Source organism: Hordeum vulgare, chromosome 1H (assembly GCF_904849725.1).
Source record: "Hordeum vulgare subsp. vulgare chromosome 1H, MorexV3_pseudomolecules_assembly, whole genome shotgun sequence".
NCBI lineage: Eukaryota > Viridiplantae > Streptophyta > Magnoliopsida > Poales > Poaceae > Hordeum > Hordeum vulgare.
The window spans coordinates 109353399-109381391 of record NC_058518.1 but is presented as its reverse complement, the minus strand read 5'-3'; the positions used below and the strand labels follow the sequence as shown (position 1 = coordinate 109381391).

Sequence of the window (27993 nt, the reverse complement as noted above, 5' to 3'; positions counted from 1 at the left end):
ACAATACAAAAGATACTTTAACTGTTTAACATGCCTCAAATAGTCAAATTATTGAAAACAAGACATGTATAACATTCTAATAGTCACAAACAAAATCACTACGTTGATAAAATTGTTAATTTGAAATTATTCCATGTATAGTGGACCATAATACCAATTAGTCAATACAATCTTTAACGCAGAACATGCAAGTAGTGGGTGACATGTGATTTTTCTACTTTGTCTTAACGCCCAACACGCACCGTGACATCGAAAGAAATTAGGGTGCGATGTGTTACGTACACCACTTGCTACAAATAGCTCCTGTGTCTAAGACTCCTTGGCGCTGAATCATGTTACTAATGCTGCTTTTCTTGTCCTCGCGCATTTGTGACCACTGCAAGTAAAGAGTGCCACGATGCATGGCTGAGATTAAACAATAAGGAAATATTTTGTAGCAATTATCATTAAACAGGTCCAGAGTGTGCTGAGACCAACACCTCAGACTTGTAATTTGAGTGGCATCAATTTCAGAGGGTTCAACAAAATGATAATAACTGCTGCATAGATGATGTGAGATAAATACCATTAGAAAATTTATTTGATATGCAAAGTTGCAAGAAGAAACAACAAAAGTAAAACTGAAGTAAGGCCTAAAATTTTGATTCGATCTTAGGATTCAAAAAAATATTGGTTATTTATTCACACATTATCATAGAATTTTGGTGACAAAATATGAAGTCGGAAAATCTTGAGTGGAGCAGCAACCTTTCATTGGACAACTACCCCATGAGAAAGACAACACTTCCATGTACTCCGTGCAAAATTGAGTCATTTTTAAATCATTTATTTTGAAACGGAGGAAATACTTATTACTTGATTAAAATGTCTTCTTAGACATTTCACAATAATCAGTAAGATGTACAAGGAGATCAATATCACCTATAAAGTTGCCTCCTCTGGAATTTAAAACTCCGTGGAGTGAATAAATTATAGCCTATCTGCATCTATATATGCCTGTCAGCTTTAGGCACGTCTCGTGCCTGTGAGCTGAAGCTTCAGTAGCCGCCTCCCATCGCCCCCTCTCGTAACCCTAACCGCCGCCTCTCGTCGCCCCCTCCAGTCGCCCTTCACGTAACCCCCTCCCGTCGTCCTCGTGGGCGACCAGGGGTAACCCTAGCCACCGTCGCCGGCCCTCTCTCGCTCCTCCTCCATCCTCGCCGCCGCCAGCAGCGCTGCCGGGCGAAGCCTGGCCGCCAGGGACGGGGGCGGGGTTCCTATCCCCTTCACGTGACATGGCTGACGTGGGACGACTGTTCGTGAGGAGGCGCCGGACTAGCACGCGGTGCGGCGGCGCTGCATGTGGATCCTAGCGGCGGCGTGCGGAGCGCGTCGACGACTGGGGTTGGTTCTTGCGGCGCGGTGTGGCGGCTGCGGGAGGGGCAAGACATGGTGATCGCGTGCGTGGTCGAGTTCGGGTCAGATCCTTCTGGATCCGGCGCGCGGACGCCGTCGGCCAGCGGAGGGTGGGGGTGCTCGTCATTGTTCAGATTGGATCTTCATTGATCCAGATACCCGCGGTGTGCTTCTCTCTTATGGTTTCCTGGCGTTCCCGGCGTGGCCGCGGATAAAGCTGGTGGAGGAGATTCAGATAAGGGGAAACCCATTGGTCGGCCCTGGCCGGCCGCGCCGACGCCGACGCTCAAGGGCGCCGTTGTTCTTCCTGGAGACGTCGGTCTACGTCTGCTCCTCCACTTCCTACCTCACTGCCTCTCGGGTGAAAACCCTAACTCCGGTGGGCGGCGGCGACGTCCTTGACGTCGTGACCTTCCTGAAGGCGTCGCCTTGAGGGCTGAGTGGTGGTGGGCACTATGTGGGTCCTGGACGGTTGCTGGTGGTGGGCACTGCTTCGGGAAAATCCTTAAGATCTGACTTTCCAGATCGGACGATGGCGGTACTGCGGTGCCGTTTCTCTCTTGGGAGCATCGTTTGTGGAGCAGCGCTGGATGACAGAGGCGGGAGATGGAGCGGCTTCGTCTGGCCCGAAGATTTGGTGGAACTATCAAGTCATGCCTGGCCGACAGGTGCTACGCTGAGTCATGCCTGGTTGGTACGTGCTACGCACGACAGTTCTTCTAGAATCTTCGTGTCTGGACGAATGAGCGCAGGGCGATGGCGCTGTTTGGCGCCGTCGTGGCGTCGATCATCTTGCACGGAGCTTTCGGTGGAGATGTCAAGTCATGCCTGGTCGGCAGGTGCTACGCACGACAGATCTTCCAGAATCTTCGCGTCTGGACTGACGAGCCGTGGTGGCGTCGACGGATGGACGGACTGGTAAGGATGATACACATCTCTCTCCTAAAGATGGGTCAGCGGCCTGATGATGATGGCGGCGTCTAAAACGTGTGCATGTGGTGTACGCTTTAGGTCTGCTGCATCGGTTGTTGGTTCCGATACGTTATGTGGATGGATCGATGACGGCACCGGTTTCAGATATGGGGAATGAGAGCACTCCACATTATCGAGCTTTGTAGGTGTGAATGGTGGCTTCGGATGGTTTGATGTATGTTCTTGTTAGACCTATGTTAAATAATTAATAAAAATGGCCGTATGCATCGATTGATGCAGAGGCCGGGGTTTAAACCTCCTTTTTCAAAAAAATTAAAATCTGCATCCAGATATGGTTAGGATTACAATTGTTGGCACTTACCTCAACATTGAATTAGCGGCAGCATTCCACCATTCTTCTTGAACACTGTAACCTTTTGACAATACCAAGAGAATGGAACACCTGAAGCTTGTTGAGTAAATAGGCAATTTTCCGAGTATATTAATCCACGAGATAATAACTAGCATGGCATTGACTAGACTAATGATATACTGATCTTGAGCTAACCTAGCACATACTACGCATATAGTGGATACATCTATGCAGACAAGCAGTACTGCTAGGATAAATACGAACATGAGGATAAACGAGTCATACCCTCCAATCGACCAGTTGGCCGTAGCAGCAGCGGCGGCGGCAGTATCCTCTGCCGCCTTCTTATCGGCTTCGGCCTTCTCGCGGAGACGGTCAGCTTCGCTTGGTGAAGACATGGCGATGACGAGGGCGATGCGGACGTAGACGAAGCAGACGGACGGAGGCGAGCAGTCGCGTGATCGCTCCCCAAAAACCTAATCGCCCCTCTCCCGTACAGGAACCGGAGAGGCGAGGTTTCGGAGGCCTGCTCTCCCGTCGACCGTGTACGCGGTAAACAGGACGGAGTCACCGGCGGCAGCAGCAGTTCAAGGAACGAACGCGTGAGGCAGATGTGATCTGATTCTCGTGACGGCTAGGGTAGGCGATCGCGTGCTTATAAAGGCGGCTGGTTGGAGAGACGTGGGCCGAACCCACGCCCGAGTCGGTAACAGCCACGATCCGACGTCTCGGATCGTGCCTTGTCCATTACGTATTCTCCGTTCCTGACCGGCAAAAATAAGCGCGTAGGTATGAGCTCGGCTCGGCTCATTCCCGCAACCCGCGGCGCGGCGCGGCGCGTCGTGGCGAGGCGGGCGGCGGAGGAGTGCGCGAGGGCACCTTCTCTTCTCACTCTCCAATAGCATGTGGAAGAGAGACCCTTATAAAGGGGGTCCAAACTCTCCTCCACTAGCGGGGTGGGACTAAACTCCCACCACCTTGTCATGCCACCACCTACATGGGCCCTTGGAGATTTTTCTGAAATTCTCTAATGGGCCTAAAGCCCACCTCCAAATTTCAACAATCTCCCACCAGATCTCAAGGGCACATCGTGTTCCCTCGTTCCAATCACTGTTTTAATATACCAACATTTCAGTGAAGACCTATTAAGGTTGAGCTTCACCTAGAACAAGTAGCTACACCCCTTTACAACTGAACAATGGACTATGCCTTGAATTGTCAGTTTGGCGTAAAGGAGCTTCACCACAAGTCTTACTAGTACTAGACTGCCGAAGGTGACCCCTCGGGTGGAGCATATTAGTCACACTCCTGGCCTATTCATGAGTTTACTAGAGATCACCCAAACCTCATAGACTGTGACCAGCAGTCAAGCTCATATAGGTGTGTTCCTCCAAAGATCGCTCTGTAGGACAGCATCTTGCTTACATATAAGCTTTAGAACACATTAAGACAGTAGTCATCCTACCATACAGTATCCGAGAGTATTGCATCTCCAACGGAGTGGGTTAGTAAAGTTACTCTCCTCAGTTCACCACTGGCTTGTTTTCCCAGGTCCTACTTCACGGGATCTCCGATCATATAGGTTGGGTTACTACCATGGCAACTCATGTGGGTCTCATACCCATCTCCGTCGATGCACTATCTATCACAACACGTGATAGCCCTTTAGTAAAGGGATCTGCCAGATTCTTAGCCGTTTGGATATAATCCAACGCTATCACTCCGGAGTTTCTCAAACGTCTGACAGACTTCAATCTCATTCTTATATGTTTGTTGGACTTCATATTGTCCTTTGAACTCTTCACTTTAACAATAACCGTCTGATTATCGCAGTTCATAAGGATAGCCGGAACCGGCTTCTCGACCACAGGTAAGTCCATCAAAAGATCTCGAAGAAATTCTGCTTCGACACCAGATGTGTCTAATGCTGTTAATTCTGCTTCCATTGTCGATCTTGTTAAGATCGTTTGCTTGCAAGACTTCCAGGAAACAGCACCACCCCTAAGAGTAAACATATACCCAGTAGTGGCCTTCATCTCATCAGCATCAGAGATCCAATTCACATCACTATACCCTTCAAGCACCGATGGGAATCCCGTATAGTGAAGCCCGTGGTTGACAGTACCTTTCAAGTAGCGCATAATTCTTTCAACAGCACGCCAATGAACATCGCCCGATTTTGCAACAAACCGGCTAAGTTTGCTCACAGCAAACGCGATGTCAGGCCTCGTTGCGCTAGCTAGGTACATAAGTGAACCGATAATTTGAGAGAATCTCAATTGATCTATAGCTGTGCCTTTAAACCTTCGAATAAGCACACTAGGATCATATGGTGTTTGACAAATTTTGCAGTCTGAATATCCAAAGCGACTCAAAATCTTATCAACATAGTGGGATTGCATAAGTGTAATCCCACCCTCATCATCTCTCAACAGCTTGATGTTCAAGATAACATCAGCCACCCCAAGGTCCTTCATCTCAAAGTTTTGAGACAGAAAAGACTTAACCTCCTCAATTACTTTGAGGTTGGTTCCAAATATCAGTATGTCATCAACATACAAGCACAATATAACTCCTTCGCCCCCACCATGGCGATAGTATACACATTTGTCAGCTTCATTAACAACGAAGCCAACAGATGTCAGAGTTGTATTAAACTTCTCATGCCATTGCTTAGGTGCTTGTCTCAGACCATATAAAGATTTCAGCAACTTACACACCTTCCCTTCCTGACCTTCTATCACAAAGCCATCTGGCTGTTGCATATAGATTTCCTCATTTAGCTCTCCATTCAGGAAAGCCGTCTTAACGTCCATTTGATGAACGAGAAGACCATGAGAGGCCGTCAATGAGAGTAGTACTCTAATGGTGGTCAGTCTAGCCACAGGTGAATAAGTATCGAAGAAATATTCTTCTTCTTTCTGGGCATAGCCCTTGGCCACAAGCCTAGCCTTGTACTTTTCAATCGTACCATCGGGCCTAAGCTTCTTTTTGAACACCCACTTGCATCCCAATGGTTTGCAACCATAGGGACGATCAGTGATTTCCCATGTCCCGTTAGCCATGATGGAATCCATCTCGCTACGGACCGCAGCTTTCCAGTAATCAGCATCTGGAGAAGCATACGCTTCTGAAATAGAAGTGGGATTATCATCCACGAGGTATACGAAGAAATCATCACCAAAGGTCTTTGCAGTCCTTTGTCTCTTGCCCCTACCACGGGCTTCCTCGTCATCCTCCTCAGGATTTTCATCATGTGTTGGCCGTAGCAGCAGCGGCGGCGGCGACAGTATCCTCTGCCGCCTTCTTATCGGCTTCGGCCTTCTCGCGGAGACGGTCAGCTTCGCTTGGTGAAGGCATGGCGATGACGAGGGCGACGCGGACGTAGACGAAGCAGACGGACGGAGGCGAGCAGTCGCGTGATCGCTCCCCAAAAACCTAATCGCCCCTCTCCCGTACAGGAACCGGAGAGGCGAGGTTTCAGAGGCCTGCTCTCCCGTCGACCGTGTACGCGGTAAACAGGACGGAGTCGCCGGCGGCAGCAGCAGTTCAAGGAACGAACGCGTGAGGCAGATGTGATCTGATTCTCGTGACGGCTAGGGTAGGCGATCGCGTGCTTATAAAGGCGGCTGGGTGGAGAGACGTGGGCCGAACCCACGCCCGAGTCGGTAACAGCCACGATCCGACGTCTCGGATCGTGCCTTGTCCGTTACGTATTCTCCGTTCCTGACCGGCAAAAATAAGCGCGTAGGTATGAGCTCGCGCTCGGCTCATTCCCGCGGCGCGTCGTGACGAGGCGTGGCGAGGCGGACGGCAGGGGAGGAGTGCGCGAGGGCACCTTCTCTTCTCACTCTCCAATAGTATGTGGAAGAGAGACCCTTATAAAGGGATCCAAACTCTCCTCCACTAGCGGGGTGGGACTAAACTCCCACCACCTTGTCATGCCACCACCTACATGGGCCCTTGGAGATTTTTCTGAAATTCTCTAATGGGCCTAAAGCCCACCTCCAAATTTCAACAAAGCTATCTCATACTGTGATTATACAACAATATACAAACATTTTTTTATAAGATGAAATAATCTAGAACAACAGTAAGACAGTCTTACAATATAACATCCATTCCTACAACATACTGCATTTCTGAATTTTGATGCTAAAAATACATTGCTCTCGGGCTCCTTAATCCTCCCCATCTAGGCCTACTGTGAGGTCAAACCTTCAATGGTTTAAGCAACAGCACGAAAATGACCTGCAAACAACTGCGCTAAAGCAATAACTACAAAGCATACCCATGCAATTCCCTCAACTACATATGGACTAATAGGATTATAGAAATATAGAGATCAGTGTAATCCTTGCTCAATCAAAACAGTGTAACCAGAGGGCGACATCGGCACAACGTCTTAATAATGCATAAAAGTTAACAAACAATGTAAGAAAGCAGACTGTTGTGGAGATAAAATTGTAGCACCTGACCATCCTTGTAGATCCAGAATAAATGCACCTATTCTATTCTATCACCAAGTTACTAAAGCCCAAAGAAGAAAGTGGAAAGAATAACTGCAGCCAACTGTAATACATTGATTGGATGCCTCTAGACTGCAGATATAAAATTAAACATAGAAATAGTGACATGAGAAACAAACTTCCGCAGCATAATGATATCATAAATATAAATTTAAAATCAATATATTTAGTGCAAGTTCAGAACTGAGTTCACTCATCTTTCAACCAAACACATGTGAGACAGTGAGTCTGAATTTAATGGAAACACAAATGGGTGCCAAACAAAATACATAACCTGGAATCCAATGCCGGTTACAGAAAACCCATATATTGCTGTTGTTATTGGATCTAATTAGAAAAACCAGCAACAGTCGTATAAATTCATTAGCAAGAGATGGCATTTCAGGCATCCTAAAACTTCAAAGGCAAAAGGTGAATGGCACATAGATGATCAAGTAGAGCGCAGGCGAGGGCAGTGCTTATCCTGGAGGAATTTTAAAGCCAATCTGCACATTCAATATTCATACACACACAAAAAAAAGAGAGGATCACAACTAAATTTAGGCCTATATGAGTAGTGAAAAGTAGCCAAGAACTTGTCTATCTCTACGTTACTCTGTCTTCAGTTCATCCATAATCAAACAGCTCATCACAAAGCAAACGAATAAAACAAATTAGATACCTCTGCTAGCATGCTGTATGCACACTGGCTAGAGACTGTTACAAATCATAAACCATAAATCAGAAAACGGTAAATTAGCAACTCGTGGTGCGCCTGCAGTTGACCAAATGGCCAGCCTAGTGAACCATCGACAATGGATGAATGGGGCTGGCAGAAGAGCAAAAGCATCTGGTATACCTCGGCGATGTGAAGATGGCCTGGGGGGTGAAATCTTCTTGATCCAAGAACGATTCTGTACGTCGCTGCTTCCGTACGCGCTCCTTCTCGCCGCCGCCACGCTGTGTCATTGGAGGCAGAGGGAACCGGCGACAGCTCCGCCTGTCCATAAGTAGAGCGGCGTTGCCTGAAGAAGGCCCGTCGCGCCAGCAGCAGAGCAGGCTTACCGTTGGGAGGGAGGGGGTGGAGGTGGGCGGACGGCGGGGCTCGGACGACCGACGCGCGTGAGGAAGCGGGGCTGGGAATGGTGGTGGCGAAGGACGGGGCAGGAGATGGCGCCGGAAGGGGAGGGGACGACGAACGAAAATTAGAAAGAAAAAAAAAAGTGAAGCGTCGACAGCAGGGATCGAACCTGCGCGGGCGTAGCCCAACAGATTTCAAGTCTGTCTCCTTAACCACTCGGACATATCGACCTTGTTGTTCATGGTTGACAAAGAACATCTAATATATACAATCCGTCAAAAATACTGTTACATAGGAGTATATTTTTGTTCCGCATACATTTAATTTTATTCATTTTTACAACAAATAATTTTGAACAGAGAAAATACTTACTAGTGAAACTATGTTAATGAATAGCGACCGCTTTTATGCCCTAGTGTCGCTCTGCTTTTTTCTTTTGGTGGACGACAATACTTTTTGTTTTGTGAATAAGCACCACAATGCTTCGGTGTCATGACTCTCAGAAATCAGAAGTTGAAAGCTTTTTCCCGGTAAAATTTGAAAGCTTGGTTGTAACTTTTTGTGTGTGGAAAATAAGGAAATTTCATCACTCAAGGCGGCTACACAAGTTTACAACTTAGTTTGTGCACAACTTGGTTGAAATCTTGGTTGTGTAATGCTTCCTCTTCTCAACACAGGAGTTGCGTTTTCTTTTTACTCCATCGACTGATTGAGAAACATGGCACACTTGAGTCGTCTGTGTAAGTGACTAAGAGCATCCCTAACAGACCGTGTAAAAACGATTCTTAAAAATACGTATAAGGGGCACTGTAAATCGTTTTTACGGTGTGAAATTGCCCCGGACAAAACAGACTCATAAATAGAACTGTATTCTACTATAGCTATTTTTTTCTTCATTTTTTTCCGTCCCGGCGTGTCGTCTTCGGCCACGACATGCCTCGCCCTGGCGCCGCTGCCTCGCCCCCGCCCCGTCCTGGCGCCGCCCGTTCCCGGCCATGCTTAAAGTGGAGGAGCCCTGTGTCGCCCGCCCCCGTTTGAACTCGACACCGTCCGTCCCCGATTGAGCTCGACACTGCCCGCCGCCGCGCATACGTTCCCCGTCGTGTCCGCGCGAGCTCCCCCACCCTGCCCCTCTCTTCTCCGGTGCCGTCCCACCCTGATTCAGGCCGCTGGTGGCCTGCTCCATCCTGCCCGTGGACGACCTCGTCTCAGTAATGTAGGTCGAGTTGGCCGCAATTAGGACCGGCGGCGACAAATTCCGACGTGCGGCGGCTTCTTCCGACATGCGGCGACGGATTCCAGTGAGTTTCAGGTAGACTCCGTCCAGTTCCGCGGCGACACGTTTGTTTCGATGAGATTTGACCATATTACGGACTGAACTGTGTTAGAGCATATCTCTCAATATGTGGTTTTGGTAATTGATGAAAATTCCTATGGACTAATGGTTGCCTTAAGATATATTTATAGGATTTGACCATAGACACTTCTAGAAGTCCATGTGTTGGTCATTATATAAACTCTTTGAAACCAACAGATGGACTTCAAAAAGTGCCTATGGAAAAATCCTTCGAATATAACTTAAAGCAACCATTAGTCCATAGGGATTATCATCAATTACCAAAACCACTTACAGAGAAATATGCTCTAACACCGTGCCCGTAAAAAAGTTTACGGGTCGAACAGGTTTTACGGGGTCTGCTCCACGTCGTTTTTTCGACCAAAACTGTAAACACCTTTTTTTTACGGGTTTGATTAGTTTACGGGGTCTGCTAGAGATGCTCTAACATAGGTTAAATGACTGGTGTACCATCCAGATTTTTCGCAATTGCAAAATAGTCTGTCATTTGTATTCTTATTGCACCACCTACGATAGATCATGAACACGAGATGGTGCTTATGGTCTTGTATAAATACACCATACTCTGTAATTCTTTTAGAGCTCTCTCATTCAATTGAGTTGTTTAATTTGAGATTTGATTCATGGTTTTGACTGGATCAATCATTTACACTATCCCCTCTCTTCCATCCAATTGAGTTGTCCAATTTTGGATCTGGTTCATAATTTTGATCGGGTCAACGATTCGATTGAGGTGTCCAATTTTGACTTTGATTAATGACTTTGATCAAATCATTGTTTTCTCAAGCCAATAGACAACAACCACCATATAAATGATATGAGTATTGTTTCCTGCGCACTCTCTCATCACCTAGCAAATAAAATGTTAACATGCGAAATGTGACATTGTAGCACCAATATAATACATGTCGTATCAATCGTAAGAAACTTTTTCACATACATGTGTCTTGATTAGCAGATACCATATAATCACATCTCTAGAAAAGGGCCAACCAGAACGCCATATTATTTATTTATTGAAACGGAGAACACCACATTTTAAGAAAGGAAAATATACACCGTCATCTACATGACAAACCAAATAATTGATTTTATGAAAAATTCTGGCAATACAAACGGCACACACAACCCTTCTAATATATTGTTACACGTAATTAAGTTGCTATCCCGTGGTAATGTAGTAGGAGAAGCTCCTCCCATTGCCCAACAATTGTACTTCCTTGGTTCCAAAATAACTGAAGTAATATTTGACACAGTAGATTTTTAGGCAATTCTCTCTAGATTTGGTTAAATTAACAAAATGCTTGACTTACACTAGCAGAAAACAGGGCTATCGTTCGGCCTTGGCCAGCCCATTAGTCCCGGTTCTTCAAGAACCGGGACCAATGGGGGGTATTAGACCCGGTTCGTGAGCCCAGGGGGCCGGCCGGGGCCTCGTGGGCATTGGTCCCGGTTCGAGCCACGAACCGGGACCAATGGTCCTCGCTGCTGGCCCACAACCATTGGTCCCGGTTCGTGGCATGAACCGGGACAGAAGGGGTGGCTTTAGTCCCGGTTCATGCCACGAACCGGGACAAATAAATTGCCTATATATACCCACCGCCGCAGCATAGCACTCCATAGTGCTCTATTTTTTCAATCCGGCGAGGTTTCTAGTTCACCTCCTATGCACATGAGGTGTTCGATGAAATGCCCGAGCCACACTAGTTAAGCTTTCTCCTCTCGAAGCTCGACCTAGGAGCTCCATTTTTTTCGAGATCTGTCTAGATTTAGGGGTCCGTCACGCCTCGTCCCCGTTTTCACTGTCGTTGATCGCCCGCGCCGATCTCGTCGCCGGTACCACTGTGGTGAGCCTCTTGTTCTTATCTTCTTTATGATACTTGTCTGATTTTCTTACTTTAGATAGATATTTGTCTGATTTTCTTAATTTTGACACACATAATTATATGTAATGCACGCAGATGAACCGGCAATGGATGTGTGGTGACAGACACACCTCCGAGTACATTAAGGGCGTGCATATTTTTCTCGAAGTGGCTGAGGAAAACAAGCATAATGGTTTTATGTGTTGTCCATGCAGTAAATGTGGGAATACGAAGTCTTACTCTGACCGGAAAATCCTTCACACCCACCTTCTTTACAAGGGTTTCATGCCACACTATAATGTATGACGAGGCACGGAGAAATAGGGGTTATGATGGAAGACGACGAAGAAGAAGAGGACGATGACAACTATGTGCCCCCTGAATACGGTGATGCTGCAATGGGGGGAGCTGCTGAAGATCAAGAGGAACCAGACGATGTGCCCGATGATGCTGCAACGGGGGAAGCTGCTGAAGATCAAGAGAAACCAGACGATGTGCCCGATGATGATCTCCGTCGGGTCATTGTCGATGCAAGGACGCAATGTGAAAGTCAAAAGGAGAAGCTGAAGTTCGATCGCATGTTAGAGGATCACAAAAAAAAATTTGTATCCCAATTGTGAAGATGGCAACACAAAGCTGGGTACCGTACTAGAACTGCTGCAGTTGAAGGCAGAGAATGTTGTGCCTGACAAAGGATTTGAGAAGCTACTGAAAATATTGAAGAAGAAGCTTCCAAAGGATAATGAATTGCCCGACAATACGTACGCAACAAAGAAGGTCGTATGCCCTCTAGGATTGGAGGTGCAGAAGATACATGCATGCCCTAATGACTTCATCCTCTACCGCGGTGCGTACGAGGATTTGAATGCATGCCCGGTATGCGGTGCATTGCGGTATAAGATCAGACGAGATGACCCTGGTGATGTTGACGGCGAGCCCCGCAGGAAGAGAGTTCCTGCGAAGGTGATGTGGTATGCTCCTATAATACCACGGTTGAAACGACTGTTCAGAAACAAAGAGCATGCCAAGTTGATGCGATGGCACAGTGAGGACCGTAAGAAAGACATGAAGTTGAGAGCACCCGCTGACGGGTCGCAGTGGAGAAAAATCGAGAGAGAGTACTGGGCTGAGTTTGCACGTGACCCAAGGAACGTATTGTTTGGTTTAAGCGTGGATGGCATTAATCCTTTCGGGGAGCAGAGCAGCAATCACAGCACCTGGCCCGTGACTCTATGTATGTATAACCTTCCTCCTTGGATGTGCATGAAGCAGAAGTTCATTATGATGCCACTTCTCATCCAAGGCCCTAAGCAACCCGGCAACGACATTGATGTGTACCTAAGGCCATTAGTTGAGAACTTTTACAACTGTGGAATGGAAACGGTGTATGTCGTGGGTATAAGTCTGACAGTAGATGTGTGGGGTACGAAAGAATGGGAAGAGCCTTAGCTACGGCTAGGTTGTATGAGTTCAGGCCCCTCTACGGTGGAGGTAAAAGCCCTACGTCTCAGTGCTCTTGGGAGCTTAGTGTCGAGTGGAATATAGGATTACAGTAAATGCCAACCCCTGCACCAGTGGGGAAGGGCGGCTTATATAGAGTGCGCTGCCCTTCACAACGGCCCGGTGGACAGGGATGGAATAGTGGCGAATAAATGCCTACATTACAGGTAACGTATGCCTTAAATGCTAATAATGGTGTAGGAAAACATATGACGGTTGCTCTCCTCGGAGGTTACGATGTACAGAGTGGAATCCAGTCGGTACGTTAAATACGCTCCGAGTGTTCGTCACCGACTGGATGGTGGGTGGAGTCCTTAGTTCAGTCGGAACTGTCTAAGGGCCTTGTCCTCTATGAAGGGTAGTCCTCGGGTAGGACCTATAGGGCAGGCCTATGACCCTACCCTAGGACTATAACCCCATCATTAGTCCCCGAATGGATCGAGGTTGGAACGACGAAGTGATGCCCGGAGTACGGATCTGACTGGTATGGATGTGACTTTGGCGTTGTTTGCCTCGATCCATTTTATCCTTTCAACCAGTGATCCGAGTGAATATACCAGTGAAACGAACCGTCAGGGACCGAGTGCTTCCGCGGAATCTTTCGATGTGACCGGTCAACTGACAGCGGCGGATTTTCTGGGATCCTCAAATTTCGGTTGCCGCGCGCTCAGCAGGGATGACGACATCGCCATCGAGTAGTTTCTGTCGCCTCGATTACCGCGCCTTTATCTTATCCACTAACATCGCAGCAGCAGGTCGGGGGATAAGATTTCGGGGCCACCTGTTAGTGACTCAGTCGGAAGCTTATTTACGTCTCTCCGGCGGGGATTTCTTGTTGCGCTGCCCTTGTTACTCGCATTCACCTCGCTCCTCCCGTAGCTCCCTGCACGCTCCAAGCCTCCTCCTTCCTCTCCTCCTCGCCGGATCTGCTGCCTTCACCATGACGAAGGGGCAGACCAGCAAACTTGAGTCGCGGAAGAAGAAGAAGAAGAAGAAGGGGGCGGCCCCTGCTCAGCGGCGAAAGCGGGCACTGCCGGCGGGTTGGATCCAGGGGGATTTCCTCCCCTCCACGATGACGGCGGACGACTTGCTGGAGCTAGTGGAGCACGACATGATCGCCAACAAGTCGTGGAGGCTGCCGGCGGAGGGCGATACGGAGCCGGCGCCGCAGGAGGGGGAGCGCGTCCTGCTGCTCAGCCACGTGTTCAGGGGCTTCTCCTTGCCTCCCCACCCCTTCTTCAGAGGTATTATGAATCACTTCGGGGAGCAGCTCCAACATTTTCCTCCAAATGCAATAGCCCACCTTGCCGCATTCGTCACCCTTTGCGAGTGCTTTATTGGATGTCCCCCCCCCCCACTGGGGGCTCTTTAAGTACATCTTCTCCGCTAGGTCCCAAACTGTCAAAAAGCTTAGCCAGTCGGATGATAAAACCCATCTCCTCCAGCTCTGCGGGGGCTTAGGTTTCCAGAAAAAAACGAAGAGTAGCTACCCCCCTCTCCAGTTGTCCGAGTCAGTTAGGAACTGGCAGTCGACCTGGTTCTATTGCCAGGACATCGCTTGTCCGAATGCTGCGACTGGGTTGCCACCTTTTAGCCTAGACCGTCCGGCCCCTCCTAGGCAGCTTGCGCTCTCAAAGGTGGAGAAGATCCAGATCCAACCTCTGGTCGACGCACTGATTGTTGTCGTCCGCAAGGGGGTCACCGGCACGGATTTGCTGGAGACTTTTCTGGGTCGGCGCATCCAGCCGCTGCAAGCCCGACACCACGCCATGTGGCACTACGCGGGGCCTGAGGATTCCACTCGGACTCATCCAGAATGTGTGACCGGGGAGGTCGTGACGGCGTGGGTCCGCAGCATCACACGTGCATGCGACAACCCCTGAGGAGCCCGGCGGGTGAAGCCCTTCCGCGCCGATAATCGCCCTCCGAATGAGGTGAGCACCTCTTGTCGAGTGCTTTCAATCTTCTTAGATTTATCTCTTTTTCTTGTACCACCGCCTGACGTCTGACGTTGTCGACTGTATTTTGTGCAGGAGTGGACCAACTGGCATTCTCCCGTCTCGAACGGGAATCCAGCTGAGGAAGAGGAGGGCAGCCAGGAGGGCAACGTGGATAGCGCCGAGTACGTCTCTGACAGTGGGCAGACGGAGGAAGATACTGAAGAGGAGGAGGGGGAGGTGGGGAGCAGATCTCGCCACCTCCACCATCAGATCCTCGAACTAAGCGCCGTCACGAACACGCGGCTTCGCCGGCTCCTCCAGCGGCCCCGAGTGCTCCGCCAGCCTCTCCCGTGGCTCCGAGTGCTCGGAGCGTGAAGAGGACTAGGGACGCTGCTATCGAGCCCACGGACCAGCCGTCCAAGGTGGCCAAGCCTAGCGGGCCCAAGCCTCGGAAAGCTCTGCCTGGGATGAGGATCGCTGTTCCAGTCGCCTCAGCGTAAGTGTCTTGTTCTCCCATCTTCCTTCAGTCTCTAGTTGAACTCACGCTTATCCGTCGAGTGGATTTTACTCGACAGAGCTGCTACCTCTGCCACCTCTCAGCCGCGCCAGGACGATGATCCCATGGATACGGATAACGCTGCCACATCCCAGCAAGGTACGTTGTCACGACTCCGAGAGTTTGTATTATTGTTTCGCGAGCGCTGTCTTTAATCTTGCCCTTTTCTGTAATTTCATGTTGTTCAGTCGGGCTTCCTTCGGAGGTGATTCACCTGGAGGACAACGACCAAAGGGGGTCAGGGCCAGCTTTGGCGCCTGTCCTTGAGGTTGTCCCATCTGCTGCTGCTCCCACCATGGACGTGCCGCCGACCGAGACGATGCTGCCGACCGAGACGGTGCCCCTCGCGGCGGAACCGATTGGAGCGGAACTTGGGATGCCCAAGGAGTCTTCTGTCGTGCTGGGTCCGTCGACCGTCCAGTACGACGCCCAACACCTCTCGGAAGACCAAGTGGGGGCCGCCAAGGAGGCCATGGTGCAGGTGGAGCTGATGGTGGGTGACGCCAAGGGAGCGTATGACTCCATCACGTCTTTGTACAAGAAAAGCTTGGAACTCCGGGATGATATCCGAGTAAGTGCGCTAGTAAGTGTTTTTACTTTCCTCTTGTTACCCAATGGGGGTTTCAGCGATAGACTCGGATACAGTAGGATGTTTTTGCAGTGGGTTCACTCCGAGTGAACCCAGTGGGTGTAGTCCCCGAGACTTCTGTCGAGTGCTTGCACCGGCAGTTGTCTTTATATGTATTTTCCGTGACCGGAACAGATCAAAGCTGATCTGCCCGAGTGGTACCAGTGGGGGCACTCCGAGTGCACCCACTGGGTGTAGTCCCCGAGAGTAGTGTTACTCAGATCGGGTAACAGTAGTCTCATAGATTTGTCTGTTTGTCATGTAGCTCGATAGGGCCGACCTGTTCGAGCTTCATGCCAGTGGGGTCACTCTTAGTGAACCCACTAGGTGTAGTCCCCGAGACCACTGTCGATTGCTTGCGTCGGCAGGGGTCTGAAGAATTTTTAGCTTTGATTGTTTTCCTTGTTGAATGTGTCTGATCTTCCCTTTGCGCTTATTTGGTAGAAGACTTGCGAAATGGGATCCGCGTACAATGCTTTGAAGGCTGAAAAGATTCAGCTTGCTGCGGACTTGGAGGCGGCTGTGAAAGACCTGGCTGGTGTGAAGGGGGCTCTTGCGGACCGAGAGAAGTCTTTGGAGGAGTCCTGAGAGACCAACAAGGCATTGGTGGCCGAAATTGAAAAATTGAAGAGTCAAAGAACCGAACGGATGGCTCAGCTGAAGTTGATGAACAATCGGTGCATGGCGCAGGAGAAGTATGTCAGCGACTGGGCAAGGAAGATGATTGCACTGCTCAGTGGTAAGCTTTTTGCCGAGTGCTTCTTGACTTTGTAGTTCATTCCGCGCTTACTTTCTGCTCGTCTTTTCTTTGCAGATTTTTGTCTGGACGCTGAGGCTGAAGCAGCCGACATTGAGCGGTCGGTTGTTCCGAACGTTCCACTCAGCGACGAAGCCAATCGAGACTTGCTCCGAGCGCATATTCGCCTTGGCAGTGTGGGACCTTTCATTGGCCGCCTGAGAGAAGTCATCGGCCGGATCGACAAGGAGCTGTGGCCCGAAGACGATTCCCGGCGAGAAATAGAAGGGTTGATGACTCGGCTGGAGGACGTCCCGAACAGAGTGCACGCATGGAAGAAGTCTGCCGCTCGTTGTGGTGCGGACGTGGCGCTATCGCTAGTCCGAGTGCACTGCAAGGAAGCTCGTGAAGAAAAGCTGAAGACGTTGCAGGTCGCCAACACCAAGAAGCTTCGATTCGAAGATTTCATGGAGACCTTCCTCGAGACAGCCACTCGCATCACAGACGGGATCGACCTTGACACCTTTGTGGAGCCTGCCAGTCCCGGTGCCAGTCCTGGCAACGCTTGAAAAACTTTACCTCGGTATGCCGAGTGGTATCTGTATCAAACTTTGGCCACTGCTGTTGGCCGTCACATTCGTGGTTCGGTGTGGATAAGCTTGATTCACACCGAGCCGATTGATCGTAGATCCAACTTTGAATTCGAATGGAATATTTTGCTCTTCTTTCGCCAATTTTTTTTGACACGATTTTGGCTCGTGGTTTTTGTTTGGCGTTTCTTGGTGAAGCCAATGGCAAACATCCGGAGCATGTAGTTGTCAGTTGTCTTCACATCTACATGAGCCTCAATGAGGGTCTGCTAAGCCTCCGAGTGGATCTCGAGGATACACTCGAAGGATGCTTTTTACTTAGGCCATTCTGGATCGCAACTAAGTCCTCGAGTGCGGCTTTTAGTGCACACTCGGAGCGAGTTTGTACTTAGGCGATTCTGGGTCGCAGCTAAGTCCCTGAGTGCGGCTTTTAGTGCGCACTCGGAGCGAGTTTGTACTTAGGCGATTCTGGGTCGCAGCTAAGTCCCCGAGTGCGGCTTTTAGTGCGCACTCGGAGCGAGTTTTTACTCATGTAGTTGTCAGTTGTCTTCACATCCACATGAGCCTCAATGAGGGTCTGCTAAGCCTCTGAGTAGATCTCGAGGATACACTCGAAGGAAGCTTTTTTACTTAGGCGATTCTGGATCGCAACTAAGTCCCCGAGTGCGAATTTTAGTGCACACTCGGAGCGAGTTTGTACTTAGGCGATTCTGGGTCGCAGCTAAGTCCCCGAGTGCGGCTTTTAGTGCGCACTCGGAGCGAGTTTGTACTTAGGCGATTCTGGGTCGCAGCTAAGTCCTCGAGTGCGGCTTTTAGTGCGCACTCGGAGTGAGTTTGTACTTAGGCGATTCTGGGTCGCAGCTAAGTCCCCGAGTGCGGCTTTTAGTGCGCACTCGGAGCGAGTTTGTACTTAGGCGATTCTGGGTCGCAGTTAAGTCCCCGAGTGCGGCTTTTAGTGCGCACTCGGAGCGAGTTTGTACTTAAGCGATTCTAGGTCGCAGCTAAGTCCCCGAGTGCGGCTTTTAGTGCGCACTCGGAGCGAGTTTGTACTTAGGCGATTCTGGGTCGCAGCTAAGTCCCCGAGTGCGGCTTTTAGTGCGCACTCGGAGCGAGTTTTTACTCATGTAGTTGTCAGTTGTCTTCACATCCACATGAGCCTCAATGAGGGTCTGCTAAGCCTCCGAGTGGATCTCGAGGATACACTCGAAGGAAGCTTTTTACTTAGGCGATTCTGGATCGCAGCTAAGTCCCTGAGTGCGAATTTTAGTGCGCACTCGGAGCGACTTTGTACTTAGGCGATTCTGGGTCGCAGCTAAGTCCCCGAGTGCGGCTTTTAGTGCGCACTCGGAGCGAGTTTGTACTTAGGCGATTCTGGGTCGCAGCTAAGTCCCCGAGTGCGGCTTTTAGTGCGCACTCGGAGCGAGTTCTTTTTTTAGACCGGAGTCTGCAAACGCGGAAGAATTTTGAACCTGCAAGGAATCAATCTGCTTTGTATTACTTCAATGATACTTGTTCTTTACATTGCCCTCGTCGGCGGTCATGTGTAGAAGCTCTTCAGGAGATCTCCGTTCCATGCTCGCGGCTCGTCCGTTTCCCTGTCGAGGTTGTAGAGTCGATATGCTCCGTTGTTCAGCACCTTAGAGATGATGAAGGGTCCTTCCCAGGCGGGAGCCAACTTGTGAGGCATGTGCTGATCCACTCGGAGCACCAGGTCGCCTGCTTGGAATGTGCGACTCGTGACGTTCCGCACGTGGAAACGTCGCAGATCTTGTTGATAAATTGTTGAGCGAGTCAGTGCCATCTCACGCTCTTCTTCCAGGAGATCCACTCCGTCTTGCCTGGCTTGCTCTGCTTCGGCTTCGAAGAAGAGTTCGACTCGTGGAGAGTTGTGAAGCAAGTCACTCGGAAGGACTGCCTCTGCTCCATAAATGAGGAAGAACGGGGATCGCCCTGTAGATCTATTTGGAGTTGTGCGGAGGCCCCACAACACCGAAGGCAGCTCGGTGACCCATGCGCCGGCGGCATGTCCAACTTCTCGCAGGAGTCGAGGCTTTAACCCTTGAAGAATAAGTCCATTCGCCCGCTCTGCTTGCCCGTTTGTTTGGGGGTGCGCCACAGATGCAAAATCCACTCGGATACCTTGGCCTGTGCAAAAACCTTTGAATCTGTCTGAGTCAAAGTTTGTGCCATTGTCGGTGATTATGCTGTGCGGAACCCCAAATTTGGCGATGATGTCTCTGACAATTTTGATGGCCGTAAGGGCGTCAAGCTTCTTGATGGGCTTGGCTTCAATCCACTTGGTGAACTTGTCGACTGCTACCAACAGATGAGTGAATCCCCCTTGGTCTGTTCTGAATGGTCCGACTGTATCTAATCCCCACACTGCGAACGGCCAAACAAGAGGGATTGTCTTCAGCGCAGATGTTGGCTTGTGGGACTTGTTCGAATAGAACTGACAGCCTTCGCATCGGTCGACCATATCTTTTTCCATTTCATTCGCCTGCAACCAGAAGAAACCAGCTCTGAATGCTTTGGCGACGATTGCTCTTGAGGAGGCATGATGGCCGCAGGTTCCTGAATGAATTTCTTCCAGGATTAACTGTCCCTCCTCAGGGGAGATGCACCGCTGAAGGACGCCTGAAACACTTTCCTTGTACAACTGGCCATCAATGACGGTGAAGGACTTCGACCTGCGGATGATCTCCCTCGCTTGGACATCGTCTTCTGGTAATTCTTGCCTCAGGATGTACGCAATGAACGACACAGCCCAATCGGGGATGAGAGCAAGAATCTCCATGATCAAATCAACCACAGCAGGGACCTCGACTTCAGTCGGATCTGTTGAGCTCTTCGGTTGTACTGGTTCCTCTGTAAAAGGATCTTCTTTCACCGAGGGGAGATGTAGGTGCTCGAGGCAGACATCACTCGGGACTGGTCTCCGAGTGGATCCAAGTTTTGCCAATTCATCAGCTGCTTGGTTTTTCAGTCGTGGAACATGGTGAAGTTCCAGACCTTCAAACTTCTTCTCAAGCTTCCTTACTGCGTTGCAGTATGCAGTCATGGTGGGGTTCCTTACATCCCACTCCTTCATCACTTGATTATCCACCAGATCTGAATCGCCATAGACCATCAGGCGATGGACACCGAGTGTGATGGCCATGCGCAATCCATAAAGGAGAGCTTCGTACTCTGCCTCATTGTTGGAAGAATCGAAATGTATCTGCAACACATACTTAAGTTTATCACCTTTTGGCGATATGATCACTACGCCAGCGCCGGAGCCATTCAACATCTTGGACCCATCGAAGAACATGGTCCAATGAGCCGAGTAGATGTGAGTCGGCTGCTATTGTTCTACCCATTCTGCTATGAAGTCAGCCAGAACTTGAGACTTTATAGCCCTCTTGGCTTCGAACTTGATGTCGCAGTATAACATCTCCATTGCCCACTTCGCCACTCGGCCTGATGCGTCTCGATTGTGGAGGATTTCCGACAACGGAGCATCAGAAATGACAGACACCGAGTGGTCTTGGAAATAATGAGCCACCTTCTTTGCAGTCATGTAGATCCCGTAAATAAGCTTTTGATAATGGGGATACCTCTGCTTGGAAGGAGTCGGGACTTCGGAGACATAATATACTGGCCGCTGAACCTTGTATGCTTTTCCTTCTTCTTCGCGTTCGACTGTGAGAACAGTGTTGACGACTTGATTTGTAGCCACGATGTACAGAAGAAGGGGTTCTTTACTGAGCGGGGCAGTAAGAACCGACTGGGTGGAAAGCAGGGCTTTGAGGTCGTCGAATGCAATTTGGGCTTCGTCTGTCCAGTCGAAAGTATCTGATTTCTTCATGAGTCGGTACAGAGGTAACGCCTTCTCGCCGAGTCGAGCGATAAACCTGCTCAAAGCCGCTAGGCAACCTATGAGCCTTTGAACATCATGTATTCTGACCGGCCACTCCATTCAGACGATGGTCCCGATCTTTTCGGGGTTGACATCGATCCCTCGTTCGGAAATGAAGAAACCGAGTAACTTTCCGCTGGGAACACCGAATGAACACTTGGCAGGGTTTAGCTTGATATCGTACCTAGAAGGTTGGCGAATGTTTCTGCCAAGTCAGACAGCAGGTCGGAACCTTTGCGTGACTTGACTACGATATCATCCATATATGCCTCCACATTTCGTCCGATCTGGTCAAGGAGGCATTTTTGGATCATGCGCATAAAAGTTGCTCTTGCATTCTTCAAACCGAATGGCATAGTGATGTAGCAGAAGCACCCGAATGGGGTGATGAAGGCTGTTTTTAATTCATCCGGACCATACAGACGGATCTGATGATAGCCCGAGTAGGCATCAAGGAATGATAAACGCTCGCAACCCGCAGTCGAATCAACAATTTGATCAATGCGGGGGAGCGGGAAATGATCTTTCGGGCAGACCTTATTGAGATGCTTGAAGTCGATGCACATATGGAGAGACTTGTCCTTCTTGGGCACCATGACAACATTGGCAAGCCACTCGGAGTGGTGTACCTCGCGAATGAAGTTGGCTGCCAAAAGTTTAGCCACCTCCTCTCTGATTGCCTTCCTTTTGTGCGCGGCGGACCGACGCAGGCGTTCTCGGACGGGCCGAGCAGCAGGATCCACATGCAGTCGGTGCTCAGCCAACTCCATGGGTACACCTGGCATGTCAGCGGGCTTCCATGCGAAAATGTCCCAGTTCTCACGGAGGAATTGGATGAGCTCGGCTTCCTATTTTGGATCAAGGGTGGTGGAGATGCTCGTGGGGGCAGCGGCGTCGTCCGTCGGGTGGATGCTGACTTTCTTCGTGTCTCCCGCCGACTGGAATGCAGACTCCGAAGCTGGCTTCTTCGAACGCATCAAGTCAGCGGGGTCGGCTGTCTTCTTGTACTCATCCAGCTCGAGGATAGCCATCTGCTGATCGGCAATCCTCGACCCCTGCTGCAGACACTCCTCGGCTCGCCGCCGATTTCCTATGACCGTGATCACACCTTTGGGACCCGGCATCTTCAGCTTCAAATACACGTAACATGGACGGGCCATGAAACGCGCATACGCCGGACGGCCCAGAATCGCATGGTATGCACTCTAGAAGTCCACCACCTCGAATGTCAGATTTTCCTTGCGGAAGTTCTTGTCGGAGCCGAAAACGACATCCAACGCGATCTGGCCGAGTGACTTGGCCTTTCGTCCAGGGACGACTCCGTGGAACTGCATGCTACTCTCGCTAAGTTTGGACATCGGAATGCCCATCCCCTTGAGAGTGTCGGCGTACATGATGTTCAAGCCGCTGCCGCCGTCCATGAGGACTTTGCGCAGTCGGACTCCTTCCACCACCGGGTCGACGACCAGAGCCTGCATCCCTGGGGTGGGCACGTGTGCTGGATGGTCCGACTGATCAAAGGTGATCGCAGTCTGAGACCATTTGAGGAACGTGGGGTTGGTTGGGGTTGCCATGTTCACCTCTGTGTTCACCAGCTTCAGTCGACTCTTGCTTTCTATGTCAGCAAAAATCATCAATGTTGCATGGACTTGGGGGAACAAATCCTCCTTGTCCTCATCCTCCTGTTCATTGTCCTTTTCACTCGGCTGCCCTTCGCCGAACCCTTGGATCAGGAGGCGACATTGCCGAGTGGTGTGCTTCGGGAATATGGTGTTGCCTTCTTCGTCCATCTTCGTGTGAATTGGACATGGCTGATCCAGGATGGAGTTTCCGAATTGCTTCTTCTTGGGGGTGTACTGAGCTTTCCCCTTGCCCTTGAACTTGGCATTTGTAACGGCTGCTGCCTCTGCCTGCGGAGTGGATGGAGCTTTCTGCTTTTGCTTCTGATTGTTGTTCCCATCTCCGTCGGCGACTGCCTTATGCTTACCGCTACGTATGCAGTCCTCTTCTTCGCCATTTTCATAGCGTGCGGCTATCTCCATCATCTTGCTCATGGAGATGTCGCCTGTCCGACCGAACTTCAGGTACAGATCTCCGTACCGCACGCCTGCCTTGAAGGCGCAGACTGCTTGGTGCTCTGTGACGTTCTCCACCGTGTGGTAGAGGGTCGTCCAACACTGGATGAAATCGCGCAGGGGCTCATTCTGCTTCTGGACACAGTGCTGGAGCTCCACGAGACCAGCAGGGCGTTTGCACGTGCCCACGAAGGTCCTGATGAAGACTCGGGACAGATCTGCCCAGCTGTAGATGCTTGACGGAGCCAACTGGTTCAGCCACGCTCGTGCTGAGCCGTCGAGCATCAAGGGGAGATGTTTCATGGCGACCTGGTCATCTCCACCACCGATCTGAACCGCCACTCAGTAGTCGTCTAGCCACGTTTCTGGCTTGGACTCTCGTGTGAACTTGCTGATCCCCGTCGCCGATCGGAAGTTGGGAGGTATGTCAGCTGAACGGATGGCCCGACTGAAGTACTCGGGGCCAGGGACGATGGTCCTGCTTCCACTCGGACGGTCTCTATCATGACCATCACGGTGGGCTCGACTCCTGTCGACCTTCCTCTGGGCGATGTACCCTCTTGCGTCGGGCCTTGGATCATACGCGTCACCAACTGAACGCCGATCATCGTGATGTCGGGGCCCGTAAGGCCCACCCTGCGGAGGAGTGCGTGAACGGCGACGATCTTCGGGATTCATGGAGAGGCTGCCCCCTCTGCGTCACTGATGAGAGTCGGGGCTGAAAACCAACCGATGCGTGTTCGCGTGAATAGAACTGTTGTGGATCCTGTTGTGCGACTGGGAGACCGCCGAATTCTGCTGCTGTGCCGTATGCAACAGGGCGCGGATCTGCTCGATCCCTCTACCAGCCTCTGAGTCAGTCGGTTGGAGGGAATCGACTATCTTGGCAGCGGCAGCCAGGTTGAGGACGGGTGTGCGGAACACCTCGACGTTGCTCTGACGAGTGCGTCGACTGGCAGAACGGTGGTGTTGACGACGAGCGCCGGATGATTCGCCGACCTCATGCTCGTTCCAACCAGTTCGGCGGGGACTTTCATGGGAATCGGCCATGAGAACTTTGGCTGCAGGCCCGCGACCCAAGTACTCGGAAGGTAACTCAGTCGGAACTGAGTCTAAGCACTAGGACGGCGGCGCGACCACAACCGACTCGAGGACCGCCACTTGAGAGGACGCGTTCTGTCGCGCCTGGGCGTGTCGCACCCAACGCTGGAGCCGCGGACGGCGGGACCGCTTGTTGCGGCGCGTGACGGGGGCGAAGATCGACACCGGGGACGATTGCTGGAGAAGAAGGACGCCGCGGGCACCGGCACGGAAGTGCGTAGACCCGCGACTGAGGAGCGCCTCGACGTCGAGAGGCGCATCCCGAAGCCATGCCGAATCGTCGACGATGAAGGAGAGTGCGCCGAAGAGGGTCTCATGACCCATGCACAAATCTCCGTCGGACGACATGATGAAAAGATGAAGTTGCAAACTCGCCGGAAGTCGCTTAGACGCCTGCCCCACGGTGGGCGCCAACTATCGTGGGTATAAGTCTGACAGTAGATGTGTGGGGTACGAAAGGATGGGCAGAGCCTTAGCTACGGCGAGGTTGTATGAGTTCAGGCCCCTCTACGATGGAGGTAAAAGCCCAACGTCTCAGTGCTCTTGGGAGCTTAATGTCGAGTGGAATATAGGATTACAGTAAATGCCAACCCCTACACCAGTGGGGAAGGGCGGCTTATATAGAGTGCGCTGCCCTTCACAACGGCCCGGTGGAGAGGGGTGTAATAGTGGCGAATAAATGCCTACATTACAGGTAACGTATGCCTTAAATGCTAATAATGGTGTAGGAAAATGTATGATCATTGCTCTCCTGGGAGGTTACGATGTACAGAGTGGAATCCAGTCGGTACGTTAAATACGCTCCGAGTGTTCGCCACCGACTGGATGGTGGGTGGAGTCCTTAGTTCAGTCGGAACTGTCTAAGGGCCTTGTCCTCTATGAAGGGTAGTCCTTGGGTAGGACCTATAGGGCAGGCCTATGACCCTACCCTAGGACTATAACCCCATCAATGTACGTGTGTGGGATGAGCACAAACAAGAGGAATTTAACCTGCACGCGTTGCTGTTTGTAACCATCAACGATTGGCCCGCTCTCAGTAACCTTTCAGGACAGACAAACAAGGGATACCACGCATGCATGCACTGTTTAGCTGACACCGAAAGTATATACGTGGGAAGTTGCAGGAAGAATGTGTACCTGGGCCATCGTCGATTTCTTCCGACCAACCATCAATGTCGAAAGAAAGGCAAGCATTTCAAAGGCAAGGCAGATCACCGGAAGAAGCCCTCCATGCGTACCGGTGATCACGTACTTGCTATGGTCAATGATTTACACGTAATCTTTGGAAAGGGTCCCGACGGATTAGCTGTTCCGAGTGACGCTGGGGGACACGCACCCATGTGGAAGAAGAAATCTATATTTTGGGAACTACCCTACTGAAAAGACCTAGAGGTCCGCTCTTAGATAGACGTGATGCACGTGACGAAGAACCTTTGCGTCAACCTGCTAGGCTTCTTGGGCGTGTATGGGAAGACAAAAGATACAACCGAGGCACGGGAGGACCTGCAACATTTGCACGAAAAAGACGGCATGCCTCCAAAGCAGTATGAAGGTCCTGCCAGCTACGCTCTTACCAAAGAAGAGAAGGAAATCTTCTTTGAATGCCTGCTTAGTATGAAGGTCCCGACTAGCTTCTCGTCAAATATAAAGGGAATAATAAATATGGGAGAGAAAAAGTTTCAGAACCTAAAGTCTCATGACTGCCACATGATTATGACACAATTGCTTCCGGTTGCATTGAGGGGGCTTCTACCGGAAAATGTCCGATTAGCCATTGTGAAGCCATGTGCATTCCTCAATGAAATCTCTCGGAAGGTGATCGATCCAGAAATCATATCAAGGCTAAGGAGTGATGTGGTGCAATGTCTTGTCAGTTTCGAGCTGGTGTTCCCACCATCCTTCTTCAATATCATGACGCACGTCCTAGTTCATCTAGTTGACGAGATTGTCATTATGGGCCCCGTATTTCTACACAATATGTACCCCTTTGAGAGGTTCATGGGAGTCCTAAAGAAATATGTCCGTAACCGCGCTAGGCCAGAAGGAAGCATCTCCATGGGCCATCAAACAGAGGATGTCATTGGGTTTTGTGTTGACTTCATTCCTGACCTTAAGATGATAGATCTCCCTAAATCGCGGTATGAGGGGAGACTGACTGGAAAAGGCACACTTGGAGGGGAGACAATAATATGCAGGGACGGAAATTCTTGGTCTCAAGCACACTGCACAGTTCTACAGAACTCTATCTTGGTGACCCCTTATGTCGATGAACGCAAGAACAGTCTGCGCTCCAAACACCCGGAGCAGTGCGACGACTGGATTACATGTGAACACATCAGGACTTTCAGCAGTTGGTTGGAAACACGTCTCAGAGATGAAAACATTGTTTGTGATGAGCTGTACTCGTTGTCCAGGGGACCATCTTCGACTGTTATGATTTGGAAAGGATACGAGATAAATGGGAATACATTTTACACAATCGCCCAAGATCAAAAGAGCACCAACCAAAACAACGGTGTCCGCTTTGATGCATCCACCGAGAGGGGAAAGGACACATATTATGGTTACATAGTGGACATATGGGAACTTGACTACGGAGTAGATTTTAAGGTCCCTTTGTTTAAGTGCAAATGGGTCAATCTGTCAGGAGGCGGGGTACAGGTAGACCCACAGTACGGAATGACAACAGTGGATCTGAACAATCTTCGGTACACTGACGAACTGTTCGTCCTAGCCAACGATGTGGCACAGGTTATCTATGTGAAGGACATGTCTACCAAACCGAGAAAAAGAAAAAATAAGGAAGCGAATACATCATACGATGAGCCAAAGCGCCACATAGTTCTTTTAGGAAAAAGGGACATCGTGGGAGTGGAGGGCAAGACAGACATGTCCGAAGATTATGAAAAGTTTCATGAAATTCCTCCCTTCAAAGTCAAGGTTGACCCAAGCATCCTGATAAATGATGAAGATTATCCATGGTTACGGCGCAATAAGGAAAGGACACAAGCAAAGAAAAAGTGAAGACTTTCTCCACAACTATTATGATGATACCATGCCAACTTTCAACCTTTTTGTAGTTCATTTGAAATGCATGTTGTAACAGACAAGTTTCCGTATGAAATCCTGATACTTCGAAAGAGATTGTCCGTTTTGTAGACGAAGTGCATCCAGTTTTTGCCGTAACCCTCTCAACTTTTTGCATATGCTATGTGGATGAAATGATGATACCATGCCAAAATAAAAGAGAGGCGCAATGCTCACCTGCACGTTGCTTAGCTTCACGCCAACGTGCAGGTGAGCACTGCGCTTCTTTCTTCATCGTCTCTACACTCAGGGCTTATAACCGCTGCGAGTGCCTGTCGCTTGGCGAGGTGGGACTAAAAAACAGTTGCAGAAAGAATCAACTAAAAAACTCTTTTACCGGTTCATGCCACGAACCGGTACTAAAAGGTGCTCGTGGGGCCCCAGCCTT

The 27993-nt window shown here is 50.1% G+C and overlaps 1 long non-coding RNA gene and 1 other non-coding gene across 2 annotated transcripts; both read right to left on the bottom strand.

Annotated features, from left to right (window-relative positions):
- Positions 1-6732: 6732 nt before the first annotated feature.
- Positions 6733-8416, bottom strand: LOC123407813. Its single transcript, XR_006612673.1, has 2 exons — positions 8048-8416; positions 6733-6941 (listed from the first exon to the last, which is right to left on the bottom strand). It is a non-coding gene; the product is annotated as an uncharacterized LOC123407813 (long non-coding RNA).
- A 1-nt stretch (position 8417) lies between these two features.
- Positions 8418-8499, bottom strand: TRNAS-UGA. Its single transcript has one exon. It is a non-coding gene; the product is annotated as a tRNA-Ser (tRNA).
- Positions 8500-27993: the final 19494 nt, after the last annotated feature.